The sequence below is a fragment of the Heloderma suspectum genome, chromosome 6 (genome assembly GCF_057233095.1).
Source record: "Heloderma suspectum isolate Gila_16-S chromosome 6, 16-S_ref, whole genome shotgun sequence".
In the NCBI taxonomy this organism is placed as follows: Eukaryota; Metazoa; Chordata; class Lepidosauria; order Squamata; family Helodermatidae; genus Heloderma; species Heloderma suspectum.
This window is the reverse complement of record NC_139463.1, coordinates 90542339-90553446: the sequence shown is the minus strand read 5'-3', so window position 1 is coordinate 90553446 and position 11108 is coordinate 90542339.

Below are 11108 nucleotides of genomic sequence, written 5' to 3'. Positions count from 1 at the left end.
GATCACCTCTCAGAGTCCTCTTTTGGGACAGAATGGAATAGGGCTATTAAACATCCTCCTCTGCAGTCAGAAGATAATATGAAGTAGTACCTGGACTAGCGAGGAAAGGAAAACCAGTCATGGTCATGGAGCCTGAGATTCTTTTTTCTTTATTATTTATTAAAGGTATTTATAAATCACCTTTGTGCTGACCAGGGCCCTCAAATTGATGTGCAATCTAAAATAATGTTGCACTAAAATCTTGCCAGATTAAAAAAAACCTTTAAAACAGGCAAAAACAATATTGAAGTCCATCAAAGGTGTGGTGGAACCATACAGTTTTTACTGCCTTTCTAAAGATTAGTAGGGATAGACCCAATTGGATTTCCACTGGGAAAGGGTTCCACAGTCAGGGTGCTGCTACAGAAAAGGCCCTGTTTGATGTACCTACCAACCTAGCCTCACTTAGTGGTGGGACATACAGCAGGGCATCTGATAAAGATGTAGCTCTTTGACTTGTTAACAAAACAGTGCATTGTGCTTGCTGTACCATAGGAGCCAAGTTCTCCAGTTCACACTACAGTCATCTTGGATGCTGAGATGAAAAATAAAGGTTTGGTAGGAACATTCATGGCCTCAGCATAGGCCTGACACTAGATACAGCTGGGAACATGGAAGTCCGGCATTTATTGCAATGGAACCTGGCCCAAAAAAGCATGAACTTAACCCTGGGAAGAGGAAATATTGATTCTTTATTTTTATTTTTAAAAGCGAGATTTCCACATACCCATTACTTCTAATTTTGATTAGAATATTAACCACTTAGCTTGATAGAGTAACATGGGGCTGTACACAGGGAGTGAAAAGATGTATAGACCAGACCAAGCAAAGCCTCACCCAGCCCTGTCCGGGGCCTGGTAGTTTCATCTCTTCTTTCCCTTCCCCCCATGCTTGCTTTATTTTTCCCTTCACAGCCACTTTCTATGCAGGGCCAGGTAGGGTCCTTATGAATACAGAGAGATTGCTGCTAGCTCTGGCGTTCACATTGGTTGACAACAGACTAGTCTGTACATGATGGGGCATCAGCATCTGCTGTTTTGAACAGATCAATTAGGGAAAATATTGTTTATTTAAAATTGATTTTAGCTGTTCACATGGTTTTAATTTTTTGTGTTGAAAAATTGCAGACTGTTTTTATCATGTGGTATTTTTGTATGTTGATGTATTGTTTATGAATTGTCATAAATGGCCCAGAGAGCTCTGGCCATGAGGCGGTATAGAAATGAAATAAATAAATAATAAATACTATAGTAATATCTGACTAACAGGGAGGTCAAACAGGAGTTGGACGGGGGAGTACAGCAGGGGAGGTCAAGGGGGAGGCTCCTAACATTTCTTTTAAAAAGGAATAAAAGGAAGGTGGTGGTCGGAGTCTACTACCAGCCACCCAATCAAGGAGAAGACAAGGATGAAACTTTGAAAAGAAAATTGCCAGTGTTTCAAGGAAGCATGATGTAGTAGTAATGGGGAACTTCAATTTCCTCGATATTTGTTGGGAGACAAATTCTGCAAAACGTGGCCCCTCCAAGAGATTTCTGACTTGTGTTGCTGATAATTTCCTTCTACAGAAATTAGAGGAAGGAACTTGAGGATCGGCTATCTTTGGCTTGATCCTAACCAACAGAGATGACTTAGTGGATAAAGTAGCAGTTACAGGAAAAATCCGTACCGACAACCGTAATTCCGGTGCCCAGCCATCTCCGTGAGTCTGCATAACTTCTGTAAGAATAGCTATTTTTTGTAGATATTCACATATTTTTTCCCCTGCCCTGATACTGCAGTAATTACTTTCAGCCAAAACACTTCCTCCTCCTAGGGGCTTCCCAAAACAAAGCTGTACTAGGTGTGCCTGAGCGATGCACTCTTTATTTAAAGCAATGGTGTTTGAAAGAAAGAATGAAAGAAAGAAAGAACCTTTTAAAATGACCATGCCGGTCTGGAGCCCTGCACAAGGTATTATTCTCCCTGCTACGCTTTATATTTCCACATCCAGCATTGCTGTTGATGTTGTGAGGCTAAAATGGAGAGGAGAACCAACTCTGTGCATGTCTATTCAGAAGTAAGTCTTACTGAGTTCAATGCAACTTACTCCTACACATGTCAGCACCCCACTTGCCCCCAGCTCAGCTTTGTATTTCCACATTCAGCTCATGATCAAACCTCCTGCTAGTTATCTCACTGGGTGAATTTGGGCTGGCTTCTAACCACTACACCACACTTCTGTTATGAAACTCATGAAAAAGAGATAGTATAATGGAAAGTTCTTTCTGAAGCAGTCACAGTTGTACAAATGCAGCATGAAGGGAAAGATTAGCAAGCTTCTCTTTGTTTGAATAAAAAGCACACTCTGCACATGCTCAGGGAATGGACAAAATGGGGAATAAACATACCAGGGAATATGAAGAACTGTATTCTTCCATTATGTGTCTATGTGTGGGGGAGATTCTCTCTCAATCCAGCTGTTTCCCTGGAAAAAAAACAAACCCATTCACCCAAGAGTCTTCTGAGATAACTCACAGGAGGTTTGATCATGAGCTGGAAGTGGAGTGTGTGTGTGTGTGTGTGTGTGTATGTATGTATGTGTGTGTGTGTGTATATATATATCTCACACGTATATGTGTATATTATATATATACAGTCAGGGCCAGAAATATCGGAACAAGGATAACTGTTTTGGCGGTTGGCCTCCATACACCACCACATTGAAGTTGAAAGGAAACACCCAGATGGGAACGAAGTCAGGACTTTCAGCTGTAATGCAAGGGGTTTGACAAAAGTGGGGCACTAACCATTCAGGAAGTACAGCCAGTGGCATACACACACACCCATTGTTGGTGGCTCATAAGTAATGGAACGAATGGCTGACAAGCAGTTGCCTGGCCAGGTGTGGCCTGTTTCCTGGGTACCCTATGACCAGTCAAGGAGATGAAAGGCCTGGAGGGGGTTCTGAGTGTTACATTTGCATCTGGTAGCTGTTCACTGGAACTCCCAACTAGAGGTCCAAAGAGGTGTCCATGCAAGTGAAGGAGGTCATCATTAGGCTGAGGAAACAAAACAAACCCATCAGAGATATAGCAAAAACATTGGGAGTGGCCAACACAACAGTCTGGAACATCCTGAAAAAGAAGGAATTAACTGGTAGGGATGTACGAAAGTTCCACCATGGATCTCGGGGAGGCTGAATGCCAGCGCATTCGGCCCCCCGAAATTGGTGGCGGAATGGCCCCCACCCCCCTGCCCCACCTGGGACGGGACTTACCTTAGGCGGATCTTCCTGGCGGCGGTGGCTCCAGGGGCAGTTCGGCGGCAGTGGCAGCTGCCGGTCTTCCGACTGGCTGCCGCCGCCGCCATTTCCAGGTAAACAAAAACAAAAAACAAAAAAAGTGATAGGCTATGTAAAGATTTACGTAGCCTATCACGGCTAGATTTTAAAAGAACACCGTGATAGGCTATGTAAATGTTTACATAGCCTATCACGGCTGATTAAAAAAAAAACACACGCGTACGCAAATGGCGGCGCCCATGGGCACCGCCATTTGCGTTCCTTATTTTGGCATGTCTTAGTCTACGTAAACAGTTACGTAGACTAAGACGCTGAAAATAAGGGGAACGCAAATAGCATAGGTACGCTATTTGTGTTCCCCTTATTTTCGTCGTCTTAGTCTACGTAAATGTTTACGTAGACTAAGACGTGCCAAAATAAGGAACGCAAATGGCGGCGCCCATGGGTGCCGCCATTTACATAAGTGTGTTGTTGTTGTTTTTTTAATCAGCTGTGATAGGCTACGTAAACATTTAAGTAGCCTATCATGGCTGACTGTAGGGATGCAAATGGCGGCGGCAACGGCCGCCGCCATTTGCGTCCCTGTTAGCCAGTGGCCGGATGTCCGGCTGCTGGCGGAACCGGCCGGCGGCTCTGCAGAACCCCTGCGGAGCGGAACTGGCCGGCCAGGGTTCCGAAGGGGAGGAATGGAGCGCCTCCTCCCCTGGCCAGGATTCCGGGGGGAGGGACGGAACGCCTCCCTCCCAGCATCAGCATAATCCATGGAAAGGTAAGTACCTTTCATACATCCCTATTAACTGGCAAGCTCAGCAACAGCAAAAGGCCTGGCAGACCACAAAAGACAACTAAAGTGGATGACCGCAGAATTCTGCTCATGGTCAAGAGGAACCCTTTCACAACATCTAGCCAGGTCAAGAATGCTCTTGAGGAGGTAGGCATGTCATTGTCAATATCTACAGTCAAGAGACAGCTTTATGAATGTAAATACAGAGGCTTCACAACAAGGTGCAAACCACTGGTAATGCTCAAGAACCGAAAGGCCAGATTAGCCTTTGCCAGCAAACACCTAAAAAAGCCTGTCCAGTTCTGGAATAGGATTCTTTGGACTGATGAAACCAAGATTAACTTGTACCAGAATGAAGGGGAAGAGAAAAGTATGGAGAAGGAAAGGAACAGCTCATGATCTAAAGCATACTACATCATCTGTCAAACATGGTGGAGGCAGTGTTATGGCCTGGCCATGTATGGCTGCCAATGGAACTGGGTCACTGGTGATTACTGATGATCTGACTGCTGATAAAAGCAGCAGGATGAATTCTGAAGTGTATAGGGCTATACTTTCTGCTCAGATTCAGCCGAATGCTGCCAAACTGATAGGACGCCGCTTCATCTTGCAGATGGATAATGACCCAAAACATACAGCAAAAGCTACCCAAGAGTTTCTCAAGGCAAAGAAGTGGGATGTTCTTCAATGGCCAAGTCAGTCACAGAGAGCCAGTATGGTGTCGTGGCAAGAGTGTTGGACTGGGAGCTGGGAGATCTGGGTTCTAGTCCCCACTCGGCCATGGAAGCTCACTGGGTGACTTTGGGCCAGTCACACACTCTCATCCCAACCTACCTCACAGGGTTGTTGTGAGGATAAAATGGAGAGGAGGAGGATAATGTAAGCCTCCTCGGTTTCCTTGCAAGAGGAAAAAAGGCAGGAAATAAATGCAATAATAAATAATAAATAAAAAATCTCAACCCAATAGAGCATGCTTTTCACTTACTGAAGACAAGACTGAAGGCAGAAAGACCCACAAACAAGCAGCAGCTGAAGGCAGCTGCAGCAAAGGCCTGACAAAGCATCTCAAGGGAGGAAACTCAGCATTTGGCCATGTCCATGGGTTCCTGACTTCAGGCAGTCATTGACTGCAAAGGATTTTCATTCAGGTATTAAAGGCGATCCTTAAGTAGGGATGTACGAAGTGACTTACCTTTCACAGATTATGTTGATGGTGGGGGGGAGGTGTTCCGTCCCTCCCCCCGGAATCCTGGCCGGGGGGGGAGGTGCTCCATTCCTCCCCCCGGAATTCTCGAACAGCCGGCTGTGCTCAGTGGCAGCTCCGCGGAGCAGCCAGTCAGCCCCGGCCCGGCCACGCCAGAGCCGTCCGCAGCTGGATTTCCGGCCACGGAGGGCTCTGGGTAAAAAAAAAACAACAACAACCACCACGTATGCAAATGGAGGCTACAGCCGCCGCCATTTGTGTTCCTTCTTTTTGGCTGTCTTAATCTACATAAATATTTACGTAGACTATGACGGCAAAAATCAAGGGGAACGCAAATAGCGTAGCGGGCGCTATTTGCGTCCCCTTTTCATTCACCGTTTTAGCCTACATAAATCTTTATGTAGGCTAAAATGGCAAATCAAAAGGGGACGCAAATAGCGCCGGTATGCTATTTGCGTTCCCCTTGATTTTCGCCATCATAGTCTACGTAAATATTTACATAGATTAAGACAGTAAAAAGAAGGAACGCAAATGGCGGCGGCCGTAGCTGCCGCCATTTGCATATGGGTTTTCTTTTTTAACCCACCCCCAACCATGATAGGCTGCGTAAAGATTTACATAGCCTATCATGTCTTTTTTTTCCTTCTTTTTTAAACCTAGCCATGATAGGCTACGTAAATCTTTATGTAGCCTATCACATCTTCTTTCCCCCCCACCACAAGCCTGGAAATGATGGCAGCGGTGGTGGCGGCCGGTCAGAAGACCGTCTGCCGAAGCTGCTGCAGAAGCCACCACCAGAGCCGCCGCCGGAGTCGCCGCTGGAGTCGCCACTGCCCAGAAGATCTGCCCCAGGTAAGTCTTGTCCCGGGGGGATCCGCGGGTGGGCGAGGGGGTGGCAGGCCGTTCCGCCACAGATTTCGGGGGGCTGAATGCACTGGCATTCAGCCTCACCGAGATCCGTGGCGGAATTCTCTGACATCCCTATCCTTAAGTTTGAAATGATGTTGGTTTGTTCCATTACTTATGAGCCACCAACGATGGGTGTGTGTGTATGCCACTGGCAGTCCTTCCTGAATGGTTAGTGCCCCACTTTTGTCAGACCCCTTGAATTACAGCTGAAAGTCCTGACTTCACTCCCATCTGGGTGTGTTTCCTTTCAACTTCAATGTGGTGGTGTACAGAGGCCAACTGCCAAAAGAGTTATCCTTGTTCTGATATTTCTGGCCCTGACTGTACAAGTCTTCAGTGGAGTCTTGTCTTTTGCAATTCACTCAAAGGAAGTGTTGGGGTTTCCAAAATTCCTTCAGAATCTATGGCCTAATTCACTGAAAGGAGACAGTTTTCTTAGGATCTTCTGGGGGGAAGTGTTCATTTGCATATTTTCTGATTCTGCTAATGAGTATGAAGTAGGGGTGTACGAAACCCCGCTGACCTGGCTCCACCAGGTTCTGCAGGTGGGGGGAGGCAATCCATTCCTCCCCCCAGAATCCTCGATGGGAGGGAGGCAATCTGTTCCTCCCCCCCAGAATCCTGCCTGTCTGGCTCCGCTCTGCAGCAAGGCCATGGAGCCGCCGGCTGGGCCAACCCACAGCGAGGCCTCTAGCCGCTGCCGGGCTGGTGCGGACGCAAATGGCATCCTGTGTAGGGGACGCCATTTGCATCCCTACGCCAGCCCGTGATAGGCTACGTACATATTTACGTAGCCTATCATGGCAAAAAAAAAAAAAGGGAACGCAAATGGTGGCAGCTATGGTGGCCGCCATTTGCATTCTGTTTTTTTCCCGCCGTGATAGGCTACATAAATATTTACGTAGCCTATTACGGGAAAACAGAGGGGCGCAAATGGCAGCCACTACACCATTTGCCCCCCTCTGTTTTGCTGTGATAGGCTACATAAATATTTACGTAGCCTGTCACGGCGGGAAAAAAAGGGAACGCAAATGGTGGCCGCCGTAGACACCACCATTTGCGTTCCCTTAGTTTTGCCATGATAGGCTACGTAAATAGTTACTTAGCTATCACAGCTTCTGCAGGGACACAAATGGCATCCCTTCATTAGCTGTGATAGGCTCTGTAAGTATTTACATAGCCTATCACGGCTATGTGGAAGAAGTGAATGGCGACCACAGACGTGGCCGCCTTTCGCAATGCAGAGCGGATGGCAGCAAGTAGGTGCTCTGTTCCAGGCCATTTCATGGGGCGGGGGGGCTTCGTACCACCACGGATTTCAGGGGGCTGAATGTGCTGGCATTTGGCCTCACCGAGATCCATGACGGAATTCTCCGCCATGCCTAGTATGAAGAGAACAATGATAAATGGACTGGTAAGTGAAGTTGGAGAGCCCCTCTGGAGCTCTCTCTGAAATGTGCATGACTGGCCAAAGTATAGCATCTACAATGCAGTGCAAACCATAGCACATGCTTTACATAAGATGTTCTCACTCAGGCCCAAGCTTGGAGCCATAGTGGACAGAGCTCCCCTGTATCCTCCAAATCTGCAACATTAGCAGGTAATGTTTCACATGGAAATCAGCCTAATGTATGAGCACACTTTTTTTTAGGGAGTACATTAACAGACCCAAATCTGGACACACAATCCCCCTTTCCTTAAAAATTTGCACCTCTCCTTTTTTCATATGCCTTCTCTTTCCTGAAGGCACCACTGAAGTCCACAAATCAATGTATTCCCAATGAGTCATCTTCCTTTTGACCACTTAGGGAAGTTGTCATTGAAGTTCCTGCATCGTGTTGCCTTCAAAGTATCTCTTCAGTACTTTTGGTAGTGTGAAATATGGAGGAGAACTGGCTGATACAGCCATTTCCCATACTAGTGTCTCTCTTCTAGAAAGTGGGGACCCCACCCCCAGTGGCATGAGATGAATCCTTAGACATCTTCAATCATTCTCCCCACCTCCATTTAATTACCATCGTGGGAGGGAGAGAGTGGGGATCAGCCCATCAGCTCTGCCACTTTTTCATGTCCCTGGACTCCCTGTTGCCTATTCCACAAACCTCCATGCACTGGGGGCTGAATTTCAGCAGGGATATTGGTGAGTGACTCCATGCAGTGTGGTCTGAGAGATGTAGCTACTTTCCATTACAGTGTCTCTCTCCTCCAGATATAACAATTTCACTGTAGAAAACAGATGCATCCCTGTTCACCCATGAAGGTCTTGAGGCCAGCCTCTCTTAGGGATGTATGAAAATGTTGTTTCGGTTTGAAAAATATGTGACCATGATGTGTTCACAACCCTGAACACAAGCAGGAGAACATGTTCTCCAAAAATGTTCACTAATTCTCAATCATGTGCTCATATTTGAGAATTACACTAAAAAAAACCGTTTACAATGATGCAACTTTAGAGTTGTGCCATTTCATGCTTTAGCGTATGGGGGAACTTTGCATAACTTTGGACTTCTTTTGCACAACTTTCCAGTTCTATCATGTTTTTTGTTTGTTTTTTGCACAGTTTCCCATTCACACAACACAAACAGTGATCACAAATGGAGGTGAGAAGAGCATCAACTCAGTGCTTGGAGAATCTGGGCAATCACGATCAGCTCTCATTTGCCCATCCCTAGTCTCTCTCAGTTCCAATATGCTTCTTAGCCTTCTCTCTATCAATCATGGATCACAAAGGATTGTGCTCTCAGACACTGAACAAAGTACATGAGAGGAGAAAGTGATTCTTAAGGTACTCATGTCTCACCCCATGTGGTGATTTAAGAATAAGAACCAGCACCTTGATTTAAACATGGAAACAAATTGGTCACAATGCAGACTGAACATCATAGGTTTTATGTGCTCCATCTGCCTAGTCCCTTCTGGGTGGACATATCACTCTATTTCTGGTCCATGTCAGTTTTGCATGTATTCATTTATACATCTCGTCCACCTTTTTTTTCTGCAGTAATCTCTAGGGATGTCAGAGAATTCCGTGACGGATCTCGGTGAGGCCGAATGCATTCAGCCCCCCGAAATCTTTTGCTGGACGAAGCTCCCGCCCCCCCAACCCAGGAAAGGCGTGCGGGATGAGGTACCCGCTGCCCCCACCCCACAAAAGGCGTGCAAAACGGAGCACTTACCTGCTCCTGTCTGCGCTGCTTTGTGAATGGCGGCCGTCCTGCGGCCGCCATCACTTCCTCTTCTTCATAGCCATGATAGGCTATGTAAATACTTACGTAGCCTATCACGGCTAATGCAGGGCCGCCATTTGCATCCCTGCTAGGGTTGGCAGAGAATTTCTCCATGAAGCTCGGGGAGGCCGAATGCCAACGCATTCGGACCCCTGAAATTGGCGGTGAAATTCTCCACCACCACCCCGCTGCCCCCCCGGGATGGGACTTACCTCCTTCGAATGTCCCTCTCGGCGGCGGGTCCCAGCGTTAGTATTTACGGTAAATACCGTCAGTATTTACCGGAAGACCAGCCACCGCAGCCGCCGCTGCACCGCCGCTGCACTGCCGCTGGAGCCACCGCCGGAGCGGCCACTGCCAGGAAGATCCGCCTAAGGTAAGTCCCATCCCGGGGGGGGGGCGTTCCACCACCGATTTTGGGAGGCTGAATGCCCTGGTATTCAGCCTCCCCAAGATCCGTGGCGGAACTTTCGTACATCCCTACTAAAATCCCACATTAAAATGGGGCTTTCTGATGCTATTTTAAAGCAGAATCACAATAGAATCCCTTTACACACACTCCTCTCCCCCTCCCTTTCCCCCTCATCTGAGTCTTCCATATGTTTTTTCTGGTCCAGCTCCTCTTATTGCAGGTTTTCCTCTTTTCATGGAGATAACTCAAGTGGAACTCAAGTACTGTAATTTGATAGCTCCTTATCTCCAATATTTTAAAAAATGGAATAAAGGCCATTTAGTGCAGGAGACACCCTGGACGTTGATGACATTATCTAAAGGACCAGAAACGTCCATGAGTAACCAATCTCAATAGCAAAAGCTCCATGTGGAGAAGTCCCTGGTCACAGAAGTGCTCATGGCCATATTTTCCCCCATGAATTATCTTTAGTCGGACCACTGGAGTAGAGATATTTATCTTATGGCATTTCCTATAATAGGATCTGATGAACAGGGGATAGGATGGGAAAGGAAAAGTTTCAGTGTTGGAATGTTGCCAGTACTCCAGTGTTTTCAGAGGAATATTACAGAGGGCTTCTATTTAAAATGTATATTCCTTTAATTATGGAATGTAACCTCATAAAGTGAGACTACACATTGCTACAAGTATTAGAACCCTAGTATAGGTGGTGGGTGGGTAGGGAGACTTTAACCCTTTGTCCCCTGTTGTGGTTCCAATCTGGATCCACCACCGCCCCATGCCGCCAATTTATATTGCGAAAATGGCATCCAGTTTTAAGGTAAATTTCAGGCATAGGGCAAAGGATCAACATCTCCTATCCATCACTTGATGATCCTGATCCATATTAGCTTACGCATGAGCTTACTTTTGATCAAAGAAGAAAAAAAGACATTGCTATATATTTAAAGTAACATGCAATTAGATTTTCAGGGAATTGTGTGTGTGTGTGTGTGTGTGTGTAATACATAGGTCAGAAAAGAAGAAGGACCAGGGCCTCACAACACCTTCCTGAAAGCAGAAATTCAGCACAAGGGCCCCAATCCCTGATCTTCTTTCTGCATGGTAGATTAAAGGGCATATCAGATTAGGGCCCATGTGTTGACTTCTTGAGGGCAGAAATACAGTGTGAAAGCCTCAATCCCTTCTGTTTGTTTCTATGTGGATGGAAAAGGATGTGCAAGGATCATGACTCACATTAGGGATATATT